The sequence below is a fragment of the Mustela lutreola genome, chromosome 8, assembly GCF_030435805.1.
Source record: "Mustela lutreola isolate mMusLut2 chromosome 8, mMusLut2.pri, whole genome shotgun sequence".
Classification (NCBI taxonomy): domain Eukaryota; kingdom Metazoa; phylum Chordata; class Mammalia; order Carnivora; family Mustelidae; genus Mustela; species Mustela lutreola.
In genome coordinates, this window is record NC_081297.1 from 38379955 (window position 1) to 38398501 (window position 18547).

Below are 18547 nucleotides of genomic sequence, written 5' to 3' on the forward strand. Positions count from 1 at the left end.
CCACTTTCACTACTCTCATTTGACATAGTACTGGATGTCCTAGCCAGAGAAACAAGGAACACAAAGAAATAAGAGACTCCAAAAAAAAAAGGAAGAAGTAAAATTTTCTTTTTTTGGATAACATGAACTTACATGTTAAAAAATCCTAAAAACTTCACAAAAAAATTTGAATAAACAAATTTAGTAAAGCTGCCAAATACAAGATCAATATATAAAAGACAAGAATTTTGTTTTGTTTCATTTTTTTTTAATATGGAATGCTTCCCAGTTTTTCATGTCATCCTTGTTCAGTGATCACGCTAATCTTCTCTGCATCATTCCAATTTTAGTATATGTGCTGCCAAAGTAAGCACAAGACAGGAGCATTTTAACACTCTAATGATGAACTATCTGAAAAAAATAAAGAAAACAATCTAATTCACAATAGCATCAAAAGTAAAAAATACTTAGGAATAGATTTAACTAAGAAGATGAAAGATCTGTACTCCATAAACTATGACATTGATAAAGAAATTGAAGGAGACACAAATGGAAAGATAGCTCATATTTATGAATGGTAAGAATTAACATTGTTAAAATGTCCATACTACCGAAAACCATCTGTAAATCCAATTCCTATCAAAAATCCAATGTTAGGGGTGCCTGGGTGGCTCAGTGGGTTGAGCCGCTGCCTTCGGCTCAGGTCATGATCCCAGGGTCCTGGGATCGAGCCCCGCATCAGGCTCTCTGCTCAGCAGGAAGCCTGCTTCCTCTTCTCTCTCTGCCTGCCTCTCTGCCTGCTTGTCATCTCTCTCTGTCAAATAAATAAATTAAAAATCTTAAAAAAAAATCCAACATTATTTTTTTACAGAAGTAAGTAAAGAATCCTAAAATTTATATGAGACCATAAAAGACAACAAATAATCAAAGCAGTTCTGAGAAAGAATGAAGATGGGAAATTACACTTCTTGATTTGAAACTATACTACAAAGCCCTCATGCTCAAAACAAGAAAGTATACTGGCATAAAAACAGACCAATAAACAAGTAGAACAGAATTGAGAGTCCAGAAATAAATCCTTTCATACAGTCAGCTAATATTTGACAGGGGCCAACATATCTAATGGGTAAAGATAGTCTGTTCAATAAATGATATTTAAAACTGAATAGTCACATAAACAGTATGGAACTGGAACCTTATATCACTCATAAGTCTTAACTTGAAATAGATTAAAGACTTAAAGGTGATGCATGAAACTAAATTTCGTAAAGGAAAACATAGGAAGAATTCTCCTTGACAGTGGTCTTGCCAATAGTTTTTTGGATACCAGACCAAAAACACAAGCAAAAAAAGCAAAAATAAATAAATGGTATTACATCAAACTAAAGTTTCTGCATAGCCAAAAAAAAGAGAGAGAGAATGAAAACACAATCCACAGAATGTAAGAAAATACTTCCAAATCTTATATCTGAAAAGAGGTTAATAACCAACAGATACAAATAGAAAAAAATATATAATTTAAAAAATAGCAAAAGGATCTCAATAGACTTTTTTTTTTTCAAAAAAGTTATATAAATGACCAACAGGAGCATTAAAAAGTGCTCAACATAAAAATCTCAGGGCAAAGTCCTTATGTTGTTGTTGTTGTTTACCTCTGAAAAACACAGCAAGATATTAGAATATATACTACCAAAAAATTGAAACTAACAAATTTTGGTAAATATTGGGGAAAATGGGGAACTTATGCACTGTGATAGGGATATAAATTTGTATGGAAAACAGTATGGAGATGATTCATATTATTAAAAGTAAAATTACCATATGATTCAGTAATCCCACTTCTACGTATCTATCTAAAGGAAACGAAGTCACTGTTCAAAGACATATCTGCACTCTTATGTTCATTTATAAAATTATTAACTCTGAGCAAGAGATGGAAATAACTTCAGTATCCATTAATGGATGAATGAATAAAATAAGTATGGTAAATATATACTATGGAATACTACTTAACCATGAAAAATTAAGAAATACTGCCATTTACAACAGCATGGATGGATCTTGAAGGTATTATACTAAGTGAAATATTTCATAGATTTTATATATTTTTTTAATTTATGTATTATGATATCCCTTACATAGAGAATCTGAGGAAAAGGAAAACTAATGGAAACTTAGAGTTGAGTTGACAAGGGGTGAACCTGGGGTGGAGTAAGGTGGTCAAAGGGTGCAAACTTGCAACTATAATATGAAAAAGTTCTGGGGATCTAATGTACAGCATGATGATCATAGTTAATAAAATATACATACTTTTTTAATTGTGCTTCCCTTCATTAAACTTTGCATATATCACATTCTTACAAGTTGAAAGTTTATAGCAATCTTGTATAAAAGAGGCCTGCTGCCACCATTTTTCTAACAACATTTGTTCATTTTGTGTCTCTCTGTCACATGTTGGTAATTCTTGCAATATTTCAAGTTTTTTCATTATTATTGTATTTGTTATGGTGATCTGTGATCAGTAATTATGACCCACTGAAAACTCAGAACTAGTTTACTTAAGGTATATACATTGTTTTTCTTTTAAAAAAAATGCTTTTGAGCAGTACAGTATAGTGTTTATTTTTTATATGCACTGGGAAACATAATTTTTTATATGCACTGGGAAACCAAAAAAAATAATCATTTGACTTAGTTTATTGAGATAATCACTTTATTGAGGCAGTCTGGAACAAAACCCACAAGACCTCTGAAGTTTAACTCTACTGTACTATATACATAAAAGTTGCTAAGAGAGTATATCTTAAAATTCCTTATGATACATGCATGAAAAACAGTGGCAACTATACGAGATAGTAGATGTATTAACATTTTTATGTAGATTATATTGCAATAAAGATGTATACCAATTTATCAAATTGTACAAAATTTACACAATGTTAAAAGTTTGCAATGTTATAAGAAATCATTTCTTAAATTTACAAATTATAATATGTTGTTTTTTTTTTTCAATAAAGCTGGAAAAAACTTTTTGTAGAATTAATCTATTTTTCAAAAAAGGAAGTAAGGCAGTAGAAACTGCAACTAACTCTGAAATAATAGAATATAAAATCCATTTTCGTTATATACACTGTGACAAAAACTATTACTTAGTTTACAATGGAGCAGTACTTATGAAGCATGAAGGATGGTCTATAAATAAGGCTGAAAGAGCTCAGTTTTAAGGTTTAAATTTAAAATCTTCTTTTGAAATACTAAACTGACCACCCAGTTTTCCAAACATCAATGTCTTAATTGCATGAATTTATTTCATACAACTCTATAATCTAGTTTCATAAGAAAGCAGCATGCAAATTTTGAATAAGACAGACTTGCTTAAGTTTCTTTATGTTCAACAGTAAAGGATACCTCCCTAAAAATAAATAGAAGAAAAATCAGCATATTTATTATGATAATTATTATTCATAATGAGATTCATATTGAATTAGGGAATATATATCCTCAGAGGGGGTAAAGTAAAATGAAATTTATTTTGGTAAATGTGTCTATGAATAGCCAATACAATGCCTCAATATAAATGAATATTACCATTTTGAACAATTTAATTACTATTCCTAGAATTATTATAAGTATAAAAATAGCTATCATTTTAGCATGGAATAGGAGACTCTCATGCTCCATGCTTCATCACATCCACACAACAACGCTGCATAATAAGTATTATCATCACCATTTCATGGGTGAAAAAACTGAGGCTAACACATTTAGATAACTGGTTTATGATTACATGGCTAGTAAAGATGCATCACACTAGTTTAGGCTTTATGATTTCAGAATTGTACTCTTTCCACTGCACATTCTATTACTCTGTAAATACTTGGTCTCTTTTCATTTGGTTCTTTAATTTTATTCATGTGGTGATGGCTTAAAGCTTCATTTAAAGGAAGCTTAAAAATTTCATGTAACCAAAAGTTCCCAAGAATTAAAAATGTCATGGATCTAATGTAGACATGGATATCATTAGTTAATGGGTAACTATATATTTTCCACTCTAGTGAGATAACAATCAGAGTATTTTTCTAAGTTTTAGTCTCTCAGTGTTAAAAAGGATTTTGTTAAAATAGAAATATTTAGACAAAGGTGATCAAAAGTCTGGATCAGGTCACCTTAAGATAAATATTAGGAAACTGAGGAAACAAATGGAGATTTGAACACTGAGCTAGGATATAATGAATGGTTTCAAGTATTTAGTAGAGTATAGAAAAGCCCTTTAAAGCCTGGTCTTAGCCTAGCATTGCAGCTTCTGGGATATCTGTCTATCTATCATCTATCTATCTAGATATAAATTTGAAAACTTTTTTAACTTAAAGATTTTGAGAAATAGAACATAATCAGCACCATAGAAGATCCGTTTATGATAACAACCTAGCCCCTCCTCCCAGTTTGTTTATATTCTCTCTTATTTAATGTAACATTGTGCAAATAGACCGCTACTGATCTGCCGTTATGAATGAAATAGCTATAATCATCTGTTTGCATATCCTGGTGAAAATATTCATTGAGTTCCATGTTGTATTTCTAGGAATGGACCAAATTTTTATATTTATTTTTAAGTTTTCTAAATATTGTCCAACTTACCTCAAATATTTTTATTATGGGCACTTTCATTCTTTCACATTCTTGCAAGGCAATTATACTGTTGTCCAATATGGTAACTGTGTAATAGTATGTCATTTTAGGTTTTAATTTATTTTTAATTTAATTTAATTTAATTCCAGATTCATAATAAAGATAAACAGTTTTTATATATGAGTGGCCATTTGGATTACCCTTTCTGTAAAGTACGTGCTCAAATCTTTTGATATCTTAACATTGTGTCATACTGACTTCTTTAATAGTAGATTTTCTGAATGAACTTTTAGCTGTGTAGGTCTTCTCTATTTTATTTTGAACTTGTTTTCATTTCAAAATCTTTATATTTATTTTCATAATCTGCTTTTATTTTGCTTTGTCTATTATCTATCTATCTATTTATTTGCAAGCAAGAGAGAGTGAGCAAGTGAGAGCGCAGGGAGGGATAGAAAAAGAAGGGAAAAGAATCTTAAGCAGGCTCCAGGCTCAGCACAGAGCCCAACTCTGGGCTCTATTTCACAACCCTGACATCATGACCTGAGCCAAATTAAAGAGATAAAATAAAATTAAGGTGTTAAAAAAAAAGGAAAAAGAATTGGAGGTTTAATTAAGTGAGCCACCGAGGCACCCCTGCGGTATCTTAAATTAGCTGTCATATCTTTAAAGTTCTAGAGTATCCATTTGGTTAATTTATAAAACCTTTCACAATATCATTTTTCGTTTCAGTTTTTTGTTCAATTTGCTTCCCCTCTCATTTCTTTGAGCAGAGTAATCAAGCCATTTTACAATCTTTATTGATCATTTTAACATCATACTTAATCCCATTTTGTCTATCAAATCTTGTTAATGGTTTTTCTTTGTGTGCTTTGTTACATTTTGCTATGTTCAAGACATTATATTTGAAACTCTTATTGAGTAGGGATAATTAAGAGCTATAGTAATGGTATGGTCCCCCTTGGCAGGATTTTCTCTTATATCTGAGACTCTACAAGACAATCATACTCCAAATTCAGTGATTGGCTTTCTCAGTTTACACAGAAGGCAAGGTAGGCTATAGTCTTATTTCTGCTTCTCCTTGTGCTTTGGGGATCTCAACTTAAATTTGGGTTGTACCAAAGTCCTCAAATTTGATTGCTGCTGGATTTTGAATTTTGTTTCTCTAGTATCAAGAGTCTATTAACAACACAGCTCAGTGTGTTTTAGCAGTTTCAAATGCTCTCATAGCTAAAATGGCTTCAGGGCATATATCTCCAGGCTCTCATTGTATTTCATATTTTGGCCCAGTAATCCCTCACTTATTTTTATAATCATCCTGATATTTTTAACCTTAAAAGCTATTTTGTCTGGATTTTTAGTTGTCTTAAGTAGGAGTTTTTAGATCACCATTACTAGAAGCAACAACAAATATACATGAAAATATCTGCAGTAGTTTATCACATCTTTATGGCTTTGAACTTCTATAAGCTGAGGCATCCTTCTCTAATCACTTAGGCAAACTCCAATTTACCCTTTAAAACAACACAAGAATTGCTTCATTTAAGAACATGTTCAGGGATGACTCTTCCCCACTGTTCTTACCAACATTCCCACACACTCTTTGCTACCTACACCTTGTTTATGAACTTTCGTTAGGTATATCAGCGTGACCAGAATTTTGCTCTATTGTATTTTTGTCCTTTAGAGCTTTAATTAAATATGAATTCCATAGAAAGTCTGTCCCTTTTCTTTCAAACCTGGGTTAGTTATTTCTTCTCATTCTTTGTCAGAAGTTATTTTATTAGAGAAACTTATAGCTCTATTGTGACTTTGGAGCCTTTACAGTTTTTCGACTGGAAAAATCACCCATCCCTGAGATTTTTACGCAGCTTCCTAGCTGATATTATTCAGAAATCTGTTGAAAACAGACTTTTTCAGGGAGGCCCTTTCGGACCACTCAGTTAAAAAACCTCTTCTCAATCACTGCTCTTTTTAAAATGTGCTTATTTAGTTCAAATATGCATCTCTATTAAAGAAAAACCAGTACGATTTTTTTTTAAGTTGGCTTACCTATTATCTATCTCTCCCATTAAAATGATTCCTCTGGGCTGGGGTTTTGTTGTGCTCATCTTAGGCCAGGCACTCAATAAATTGTCTCTGAATGATTGAATTGTTTGACTCCCTTGCTAGATTCTCAACTTCATGAGGCCAAGGATTGTTCTATTCAGTCCTTCTTTATCCTCAATGTCTGTTATATTGTAGTCACTTACGTGACTAATGGGAAAAATCACAGAAAGAAAGAGCTAAAACTACAGAAAAACCCTGTAGGTTCAATAACACAAAGCTTTCTAAAATTATTTAGCCCAGGAATTGAATACTGGCTGCACTTTTGATTTTTTTTTACAATACCATTGTATTGAATTTAATTTAAATGGAAATACTTGAATGGTAGAATAATAAAAAAATTATAAAAGCAACTTGCTCCTTAAAGTAAGAATTATATGGGGCATCTCTTCTAGAAGCAAAGTTTTCAAATGTCAAACATCTGAAAGCATAGAAGGAGAAGTAAGAGTGTGAATTGTACTTCAATGCTCTTTTCTTTATATTCAGCAAACAGCTTCATTCACACCTTTCCAATTTTTTCAACTCTTTTGACAAAGCCTTCAGAGGAGTTACTGCTGATGACAACCATCACAGCCTAACAGGAGAAATTTTATAAAGAAAAATAATAGCATGTTTTTCCCAAATTGTTAAGGATATGGTGAAGCCCTGTCAGTTTCAAAGGAGGAATGTGCAATTCCATGCTTATATAATCATAACTTATTTTAATAGTGGCTTTGCAATTTTTCAGATATATCCATTTACTGAAACCACTATCAAATAAACAAAAACAAACAAATTAACAGGGGTTCGAGACAGAAATTATCTAATCTAAAAATAGCACATGTTCACAGAAGACACAACACATATCCCAAGTACTACTATAGGTTTCAGGTAATAGTCAAAACAATAGTAAAAATGATTCAGACCCTACCAGTCAAATCATAAATGGGACCTTAACTGTAAATCCTTATCTTTAGATCAAAGCAGGTAATTGGGTGCTGAAGATACATTACAGAACTAATATGTTATAGAACTCCTCTGAAATGAGTCATTTATTCCATCACTTTTCCTGCACAGCTGCTGACCCATGTTTTGGTTCCTGGAAACAGCTGCTACCCTGTCATACTTCTTAAAAGCACATATATTGATAACTCTACTCATTCCTCCATTCCTCTGTGACTGTCACTGTGTTAAAATGTGGAGTCAGCTGACTCACTTGTGGTGGTAATAAAGTAGATGCGTTTGCAAAGTATTTTGTTATATCTAAAAATGCAAAAACCAAATTACATTGAAATCATAAGGGGTGTTTCAGGGAGAGCTGTAGGATGTGGTTTCTTGTGTAATCCACAGAGATTAGCTCCAACACATATTTAAACTCTCCTCTAGGAGCAACCTTAGTGGTAAAGCAAGAAGATAAACAGATGTATACACACCCTGGCACAAAATTATCACTTATGTTTGGCTTCCTAGTCTCCTCGTGTTACTTATTTATCTTAACTTCTCTCTGAAATCAGGGAACACAGAATCGGAATCAGTTGACATTTTTCTACTGAATTACCCAATAGTCTGATCATACCCCTAAGACTTTTTTAAATTATTTCACTCATAATCCCAAATCTGCTTTGCTTCCTCATCTTAGTACACTGTAATTTGATTTCAAAATGAGGACAGTTGTCAGTAATGCCACATTCATTAATCTATTTTACAATTCCATGTGCTTATAACTATGAAGATATGTTAATAACATCCATTCCAATAAGCCACCCTAAATTTATTATCATGAAACAAGACCTCAAGAAAGAGAATTCAAAATCATCCATGTATTTGCAACTTATTGCAATAAAGCCTTATTGCAATAGACTTCCCTGTGCACATGGTGGCCAAATTGCTGGTGAAATCCAGCCAGATCTATTACAAGCTTTCTCATGGCTTCTAGGTAACCCAAGTGAGCCTTTATTGATACTGGGAAGGAATAAAGCAGGGAAGAGATAAACAGTGCTGTAAGAATTGGCTAGACAAAAGTAATGACTCTCATTACAAAGTGAGTATTTTAAAGCAAAAGAGCCTGTTGGGAATATTGTTTTATAAAATAGTGGTTTTTTAAATTAACTTTTTAAAATTCAATTAGGTAACATATAGAGTACCATTCGTTTCAAATGTAGATTTCAGTTATTCATCCATAGCATATAATAGCTAATGCTCAGTACTTACTGTTATAGCTTCTTGAAAGCAGAATTTTAACCCACTGAGCCACCCAGGCGCCCTTGAAAGCAGAGTTTTAGATCACATTTTCTGATTACTTCCATGTCGTACAACACTTTCCTGCTAGCAACCTTCAAAACATACTGTTTGTTAGAGGAATTTCTTTAATAATAAATAAATAGGAATTTATTTAAATTTATAAATATATAAAATAAATAGGAATTTATTTAAATTTATTTAAATATTGCACACTGTTTCATTGTTCATAAATAGGTGATGATATTATAGCCATTAGTTGGTAGCACTGATATATCACTTTCTTTTTACTTCTCAGTGCGTTCTCTTTACACAAAATAGATATATCTTTTAAAAGAATCTGAATCTGTGGCAAATTTTTAAAAACCCTATACAGTAAAGTTTATCATTTTAAGTAATCTCAATTATCTTCCTCAATTGTGATATCCTTCTATTTAGGCCAGATATTGTATGAGGGATTTGAAGAGACATACTTTTCTAAATTTCACTTTTCTCATCTGCAAAATGCTTATCATGATCCTATAATTTTTTGATGAAAATTTATTTATTTATTTTAAGATTTTTTTTTATATAATTTTTTATTTTTTATAAACATGTATTTTTATCCCCAGTGGTACAGGTCTGTGAATCACCTCTCTTTGCTTAGAGGACCCCTTTCAAGATTTCCTGTAGAGCTGGTTTGGTATTTGCAAATTCTTTCAGTTGTTGTTTGTCCTGGAAGCTTTTAATCTCTCCTTCTATTTTCAATGATAGCCTAGCTGGATATAGTATTCTTGGCTGCATGTTTTTCTCATTTAGTGCTCTGAAAATATCATGCCAGCTCTTTCTGGCCTGCCAGGTCTCTGTGGATAAGTCAGCTGCCAATCTAATATTTTTACCATTGTATGTTACAGACTTCTTTTCCCGGGCTGCTTTCAGGATTTTCTCTTTGTCACTGAGACTTGTAAATTTTACTATTAGGTGACGGGGTGTGGGCCTATTCTTATTGATTTTGAGGGGCGTTCTCTGAACCTCCTGAATTTTGATGCTCGTTCCCTTTGCCATATTGGGGAAATTCTCCCCAATAATTCTCTCTAGTATACCTTCTGCTCCCCTCTCTCTTTCTTCTTCTTCTGGAATCCCAATTATTCTAATGTTGTTTCGTCTTATGGTGTCACTTATCTCTCGAATTCTCCCCTCGTGGTCCAGTAGCTGTTTGTCCCTCTTTTGCTCAGCTTCTTTATTCTCTGTCATTTGGTCTTCTATATCACTAATTCTTTCTTCTGCCTCATTTATCCTAGCAGTGAGAGCCTCCATTTTTGATTGCACCTCATTAGTAGCTTTTTTGATTTCAACTTGGTTAGATTTTAGTTCTTTTATTTCTCCAGAAAGGGCTTTTATATCTCTCGAGAGGGTTTCTCTAATATCTTCCATGCCTTTTTCGAGCCCGGCTAGAACCTTGAGAATTGTCATTCTGAAATCTAGATCTGACATATCACCAATGTCTGTATTGATTAGGTCCCTAGCCTTCGGTACTGCCTCTTGTTCTTTTTTTTGAGTTGAATTTTTCTGTCTTGTCATTTTGTCCTGAGAAGAGTATATGAAGGGGCAAGTAAAATACTAAAAGGGTGGCAACAACCCCAGGAAAATATGCTTTAACCAAATTAGAAGAGATCCCAAATCATGAGGGGGGAGAAAGGGGATAAAAAGAGGTTCAAAAAGGAAGAAAGAAAAAAAAAAGAAAAAAAAAGAAAAAAGAAAAAAAAGAAAAGAATTTAAAAGAAAAGAAAACACCTAAGAAAAATATAAAAAAAGAAAATATATATATATTAGATAAACTAGTTAAAAATCGTTAAAAAAGAAAAAGTAACAGTTAAAAAAAAATTTACCCGAAGGCGAGAAAAAAAAAAAACAAAAAATCAAAAAGAAAAAAATTAAATTAACTGCAAGACTAAAAAAAAATCACAGGGAAAAAGCCATGAGTTCCGTGCTTTGCTTTCTCCTCCTCTAGAATTCTGCTGCTCTCCTTGGTATTGAAACCGCACTCTTTGGTAGGTGAACGTGGTCTCGGCTGGATTTCTTGTTGATCTTCTGGGGGAGGGGCTTGTTGTAGTGATTCTCAAGTGTCTTTGCCCCAGGCGGAATTGCACCGCCCTTACCCGGGGCCGGGGTGAGTAATCTGCTTGGGTTTGCTTTCAGGAGCTTTTGTTCCCTGAGTGGTTTCCGTAGAGTTCCGGAGGACAGGAATACAAATGGCGGCCTCCTGGTCTCCGGCCCTGGAGGAGCCGAGAGCCCAGGGCCGCACTCCTCAGTGCGCGCTCAGAGAACCGCGCCCAGTTACTCCCGTCTGCCTGACCTCCGGCCGCGCTCTGAGCTCACCAAGCCTGCGACCGGTTCAAGGTCACCCCGAGCTGCGAGCTTACTGTCGGCTCTGTCTCTGTAGCCGGCTTTCCCGTTCCAATACCCACAAGCTCTGCGACACTCAGACACCCCCGATCCTTCCGTGACCCTGCGGGATCTGAGGCCACGCTGACCCCGCGTGGGCTTCGCCCCGGGTAGCCTCTGGAGCGATGTCCCTCAGCGGAACAGACTTTTAAAAGTCCTGATTTTGTGCGCGGTTGCTCCGCCGCTTGCCGGGAGCCGGCCCCTCCCCCCGGGGTCTATCTTCCCGTCGCTTTGGATTCACTTCTCCGCAGGTCCTACCTTTCAGAAAGTGGTTGTTTTTCTGTTTCCAGAATTGCTGTTCTTCTTCTCTTCGATCTCCGATGGATTTTCAGGTGTTTGCAATCTTTAGATAAGCTATCTAGCTGATCTCCGGCTAGCTGAAGTAGTCTCAGCCAGCTACTTCCCCGCCATCTTGACTCCTCCTATTTATTTTAAGATTTTATTTCTTTATCAGAGAGAGTGGGCGAGAGAGCAAGCACAGGCAGACAGAATGGCAGGCAGAGGCAGAGGGAGAAGCAGGCTCCTGGCCGAGCAAGGAGCCCGATGCGGCACTTGATCCCAGGACGCTGGGATCATGACCTGAGCCAAAGGCAGCTGCTTAACCAACTGAGCCACCCCGGCGTCCCTTTTCATGAAAATTTAATCTGTATAAACAATATATTTGCTGTAATGCGTGGTTCATGGAAAACATCTTATTTAATTATAAGCAACAACAGTATTAGAAATTAAGTAAATGTGTCTATAATATTTAAAGTTTTAACACATAATTCCAGTGCTTTGCCTTATTTTCTCAAATCCCTTTACCACTTTCACTGACAGAGTCAAATGTACTTTTTCTACTAGTAGCCAGCTCTTTGTCTTTTGTCAGAAAGATGCCCTTGTGAATTATTTATAATAGAGATATTAGCAATAATAATAATAACAATAATAATAAATAGCAATGAAAATGTTAAAAAAAAGTTTTCTTAACTAATTAGGGTTCCTAGTCTCCTCAATTAGAGGAACCACCTCTGGCAAGCAAATTAATCTGCAAGACATTCCCAGAATTAACAAGTCAGTCAGATATAGGGTTGTCCATAGACTGAAAGGTGAAGCAAAAGGACTAGGTTTGGAAAATAGGTAAGGACAGTGAAAAAATTGATCAAATTTTTGGGCAAAATAAATTCTTAGGTGTCCTTTCTTTTTTTTTTTTTTAAAGATTTTTTCTTTATTTATCTGACAGAGATCACAAGTAGGCAGAGAGGCAGGCAGAGAGAGAGGAGGAAGCAGGCTACCTGCAGAGCAGAAAGCCCGATGTGGGGTTCGATCCCAGGACCCCGGGATCATGAACCGAGCCGAAGGCAGAGGCCTAACCCACTGAGCCACCCAGGTGCCCCCTCTTAGGTGTCCTTTCAATGGAGTCCTGTTCATTATGTAGCAGAAACTCTGGAGATTATCTCAATCCATTGGAGTCACCCCGTTTATTAGCTTGCTATTGACAAAGTTATTTACAAACTGTAGAGCAAGAGGTTATAATGTAGAAAACTGATGGTAATGCACAAGATTCTTGTTAACAATAATGCAAGTTAGTGATTTTTCATTAGAAAACATAAATTCTATAACCCAAATTATGGGCCCAGAGCACTTCTGCTGCACAACCCTGCTTATATCCCAAATAACCATGTGAACTAGTTTTAATATCTGCTTCTCTTATTAATTTTTGAATAAAAATTCTTGACACAAGTATTTTATAATTGTGTGATAATCATGCATTTAATTTCTTGGAGAACAAAACACACTTTAGTATAACTAGGTTCGTTCACAGAACCAGCCTTAATAACACACTTCTATATGTTAGAAATGATGTAAGAAATGTAGAATATTGGGCACTTGTTTGGTATTCTTTGCCATGTTTTGCACTATCTAAAAAGAGATCAGTGAACTTGGACTGGAGTTAGTAGACATGGAAGAAAATAAAATATTACAGAGAAGAATACTCTGTGGTCCACAACCTAAACGGGCTGGGATTCCCATCATTTGGATCCCTGTAGCTTTACAAAAGTCAATTAAATTTTTGTATCTCCGATTAAAGTTGATTCCCCAGTACTTTTTCAAACATCTCTTGTAAAGTATTGTTTCCCAGAAAAAAAGGGATTTTGCAAATGTATCTGCCTTTGTCTCTGGTCATGATCTCAGTCAGGATCCTGGGATCGAGCCCCATATCGGGCTTCCTGCTCATTAGGGAGTATACTTCTCAGTCTCTCTCTGCAGCTACATCCCCCTGCCCCACTCATGCCCTCTCTCTCTCTCAAATAAATAAATACAATCTTTAATTTTTTAATTAAAAATAAGATAAATAAAATAAAATAAAAAGTCTGGTCTTACTGCCCCATTTAGCTCCTTTTTTTTTTTGAGTTGTATTTAAAGCAGCATGAGAGAGCATGAGGCTCTCAAACTTTAAAAAAAAAGAAAAAATTGAGTTTTGTTAGGATTTAAGATCTTGTTTGCTCAACAAAAACGTTGGCTTTGTTAACATGTGAAAATTAACAAAAGAGAATAAGATGGAATTCTAATGATTTTTTGTAGAAAATAAAATTTCCTCCAACCCAATTACATACAGACCCATTAAGTAAATTCATTCCAAACCAACCTTTTCTAATAGTAATGCATCTGTGTAAACAGGGTCAACCCAAGGAATAAATAAATATTATTATTTTTTTCCTGTCTCTTCCACAGTCACATCTGGGTATATTGGTAGCAAGCCAATTATCTATCTTATAAGACATGATATCATAAGGAAGGGTATTCTGTCCATTTGGAACAACTGAAAACCATTGTAATTTTATCTTGGTGCAGTAACTTGAGATGGCACAGTGTGGGTTATGAATATATTTTATTTTTTTTACTGGGAAGAAGAGATTATAGAGATATTGGTTATCCAAGAGAGACTGACAGGTGTTGATAGTTGCCAGGTCAATATCCATCTACTTTTTCCCTTAATATCAGAAAGCACTGAGGGATTGACAACAAGGAAACTTAAAACAACATCAAATATTTTATTGTCTCTTTTCTAGTTACATTGTAACCATATGACAAAGTATCAGTCGTACAAGATATCATTCTCTTTTACCTCTATCTTTCTGCCAGAAATGTGGGCTTAATAGTGAGAAATCCAACAGCAATTTTTGCAACTATGAATAAAAAGCCATGAAAACCTCTAAGATAGTTCACTTGACTTTCTTAAGACTCTGAACCAACACCAGAAAACACTCTGTAGTCTTCTTGTTAAATGAAAAAATATGGTTAAACCACTTTTGACAGTCTACTACCTACAGCAAAATGTAAATCTTAATTGAAATATGTCCTCTCAGCTGTGCTTAAGCAACTGAGTCCTGAGCTTTTCAGGTTTTCAGTCTGAAAGAGTACACCTCTGGTGCTCTGAAAGAGAAGAGAAAGGACACCCTGTTCTCCATATAAATTAAAGAAGAGAAATCTGTGCATTTAAGTGGGCCATATAAAATTTATCAAGCAATTATCTCCTAACTCCTTCCTATCCAAATTACCTGATATGCTCTCCCTACTCCTTTATTCCACGTTACTGCCTTTTCCAGGATTCTGTCTCACGTCACAACATGTCTTCTGTTATTTCCTTCTTGCAAGCTAGTTTTGTTTTCTCCATCTAAAAAAATCAACAATCATTGTGTATTTCAATTCCCATTTTCCTCAAATGCATTGATTCTTCTTATCTATTACTCTTTTCTCATACTCAGTGTCTTTGTCTTTATGGGGTTTGTACTTTGCTTTTCCCCATATTTTACTGCCATTATATAATCAAATCTAATAACTTCTTAGAGAAAGTTAGAAATTCCTGCATAGCCACACGTGAACACAAAGTCACTGATTTTTAGCAAACCTATAAGATAGTCAGACATCCATTCAATTTCTTTTTTTAAAGATTTTATTTATTTATTTATTTGACAGAGAGAGATGACAAGCAGGCAGAGAGGCAGGCAGAGAGAGAGGAGGAAGCAGGCTCCCTGCTGAGCAGAGAGCCTGATTTGGGGCTCGGTCCCAGGACCCTGGGACCATGACCTGAGCCGAAGGCAGTGGCTTAACCCACTGAGCCACCCAGGCGTCCCTCCATTCAATTTCTTAACTGAGTCCCAAATGCATCCTGACTTCTAACCTAAACCTAAGTTCTACTTCTTACACGTTGTTATATGACCAATTTCTTTCAGTTCAGTATTTTGTAACATTTAAATATTAATCAATTGATGCTTTGTTTGTGTATTTCTATGAAAATAATTTGAATACTGTAGATTTATTGTTATATTTATAGATTTATAATCAAAGTTATCAGTTGAAGTTTTTGGAAATTTCAGATATAATGATTAACCTAAAATGATACTGCCTCAAATCCCTCTGATATCAAGGCCCAACACCTGATTATAGCCAAACCTGTGGTGGATAGTTCCATGGGAAATTGCAGTTACTTAACACTGATAGCATCTCATGTTCTCTCTCTCATTTTAGAATGTCTCCAACATAACCCAAAAGTGTGGGAGAGTTAATGTCCTCTGAGGAAAGCTCTCAGTGAAGTGGAAATAAGAACCATAGGTAAAATGGTCAGTTTTCAGGTCTTCATGAGGACAACTTAAAGAAGTTTCTCAGGACCTTTCAGTAAAAGCAAGCCTTCATTTTCTATCCACAACAATTATATCAACAATGTACCTCTTTGGCAAAGTTGCTTCTTCACAGTATCACTTTCCCATTCTTTTCTACCTTGGATAATCTCCCAGATAAACTAACAGTACTCAAATCCTTTGTCCTACTCTTTGCTCTCAGGATAAATGGAGCCAAAAGACTTAGATTAATATCAAGTTCTGAATGGGATCTTAGAGCTATTTCTGTCCAGATTTTCATAAACATAGGGACCTTTGAATTATCAGGCTATAAATAAGTTCTAAATGGAGGGAGCAAAAGCAAAAAGTAGAAGTTTTTATGTTTGATTTTTAATCATGATTAATTGACTTTATTGATTATTAAAAATACTAACATTATAAAAGTGTGGATCATTGTAAAACAATGTCATAATGTAAGAAAGAAGTTGCATAGTCCTTTTGAGAATATTAAACCAAGTGTTCAGGTGCCATCTAATTTCTTGTTTAATCCAGAACTTTGGTGTGCATCATCTTGAGGAATAGGATTTTGAAGTCCAGACAGACTAACAGAAAACTGATCCAAATGTGTGTGTTTATATTTCTGCTTTTGTTGTAAAAATCAAAGTGCGATTGCTGGTTTAAAATGGTAAAACTAATAATGTTCATGGACTCTATTATAAATTTTCTAATTGTATGGGAAGAATCCAAGAAACATAGAATTAATTGATTTGCAAATCCTCAAAGAGCTACAGGATTAGGTAGTGGTATGTTCTGATTCAACAGCATCATAATGCAGCATTTTATATGTGTGGCTAATGGATATTTTCATGAATGTTTGCTAGCTAGTCAGCCAATACAGAGAAATATTAGGTAGGTTAATTACTCACAGTTGTGTTTAATAAAATGAGAGAAAATTATCAAATGACACTAATAATAATAATCCTATAGCAGGCTAAATAATTCAATGATAATTACAAGTATTAATCTAGCTTTCTTCCCTGATTATGACTCTTCTCTCCTTTATCATAATGGGAGTAGCTGATTGTCTGCAATGAATTGTGAAAACCCAGCAGTGACTTTGGCAGTGAAGGCCTCCCATCAATTTTGATAGGTTAAAATTATTCTGGTTGGTCTTGAGCAAATGTGTCAATTATTTTTTCTGTGTGTGTCATAAAAGAAAGAGGCAATAGTAAATTCTTGCTGTTATTCCATGGAGCCAATAAAATCATACTGCCAACAAGAGGCTGTTGACACCGTAAGTGTAGTTAACTGTCTTGAAATACTAGGCCTGGAAATAAAATTCCAATATTTCACATAACCTCTTTTTTTTTAAAGAAAAAAACAAAACAACTATACTGCTTACATTTAGGGCCCTGCTGTTGTGTAACTATTTTTGAACATGTCTACTGTAAGTGTATATATATATATTTTTTTTTCTGTGCAATAAATTCATTTAGAGATAAATTTGGATTGCAAATTATTTTGGGGGAGGCATGGTATTTGTGGCTAGTCTTACAAGTAAAAAGGACTAAAAGAAAGAAGAAAAACATTTTTTATTACAGCATACTTACATCTGTCCAAAGTACTTATTTACTATAATACTGACTAATGTATAATACTGTACACAAAGAAAGAAGTTAAATGAGTTATAATTCAGTCGAAGTATAGCTGGCCATTTTAAAACTTACCACTGAATCTTTCTGGTATGAAATGTGATATCTGGCAATCTGGTCCAGTTCATTACATCAGGTCATTTGTATGTTCTTATTACCATTTTGATAGCATAGCACATTTTATAACCCAGACATTTTACAATGGAACTATGATGCATGTATTTTCAAAAGTATAGACATACATGAAGCTATGAGGTCAAAAAAGATGAATGTCCGTAGTACCATATAGACTCAACAAATAAAAGTGTCCAAGGCGCTGAGTGAGATTTATGAATATTGTATAAGATTAGGCCAACATGTGGTTTTGATATAAATAATCTGTTCTTAAATTAGAATTACAATCGTTGAGTACAGTGTTGAAAATGGCAGATAGATTTTAGCTATCTTTGCTCACTAGGGAAAATGGAAAAATGTTTAGTTGGGTCAGATTTTCACTTAACTTCTGAAAAATCTTACGTTTGAGAGAACCCTTCTGAAATAAGAATCCTTAAAGACATAACCCCTTTGGCACAAGTTTTCAAGAAACTTGTTTGATGTTGTAGACAATTATATGGCACACGTACTGTTCTAGATGTTTCATGCCAATAATATGTAAGCCATACCAAGGCTACATATACATATAGAGATGTTCCTCAGCTTACAAGGGGGCTATGTACAGAGAAACACATAAAAAATTGAAAATGCATTTAATACCCCTAAACTATCAAATATCATAGCTTACCTTAAGCTTATTTAAACATACTCAGAACACTTACATTTGCCTGCATTTGGGCAAAATCATCTTAAGCAAAGCCTATTTTATAACAAAGTATCAAATATCACATGCAATTTATTAAATATTACCCTAAAAAAAGAAGAATGGTTATATATAGAATGCTTGTA

General features: G+C 34.4%; 1 non-coding gene across 1 annotated transcript; it reads right to left on the reverse strand.

Annotated features, from left to right (window-relative positions):
• Window positions 1-246: 246 nt before the first annotated feature.
• On the reverse strand, window positions 247-353 carry LOC131839999 (U6 spliceosomal RNA). Its single transcript, XR_009357119.1, has one exon. It is a non-coding gene; the product is annotated as a U6 spliceosomal RNA (small nuclear RNA).
• Window positions 354-18547: the final 18194 nt, after the last annotated feature.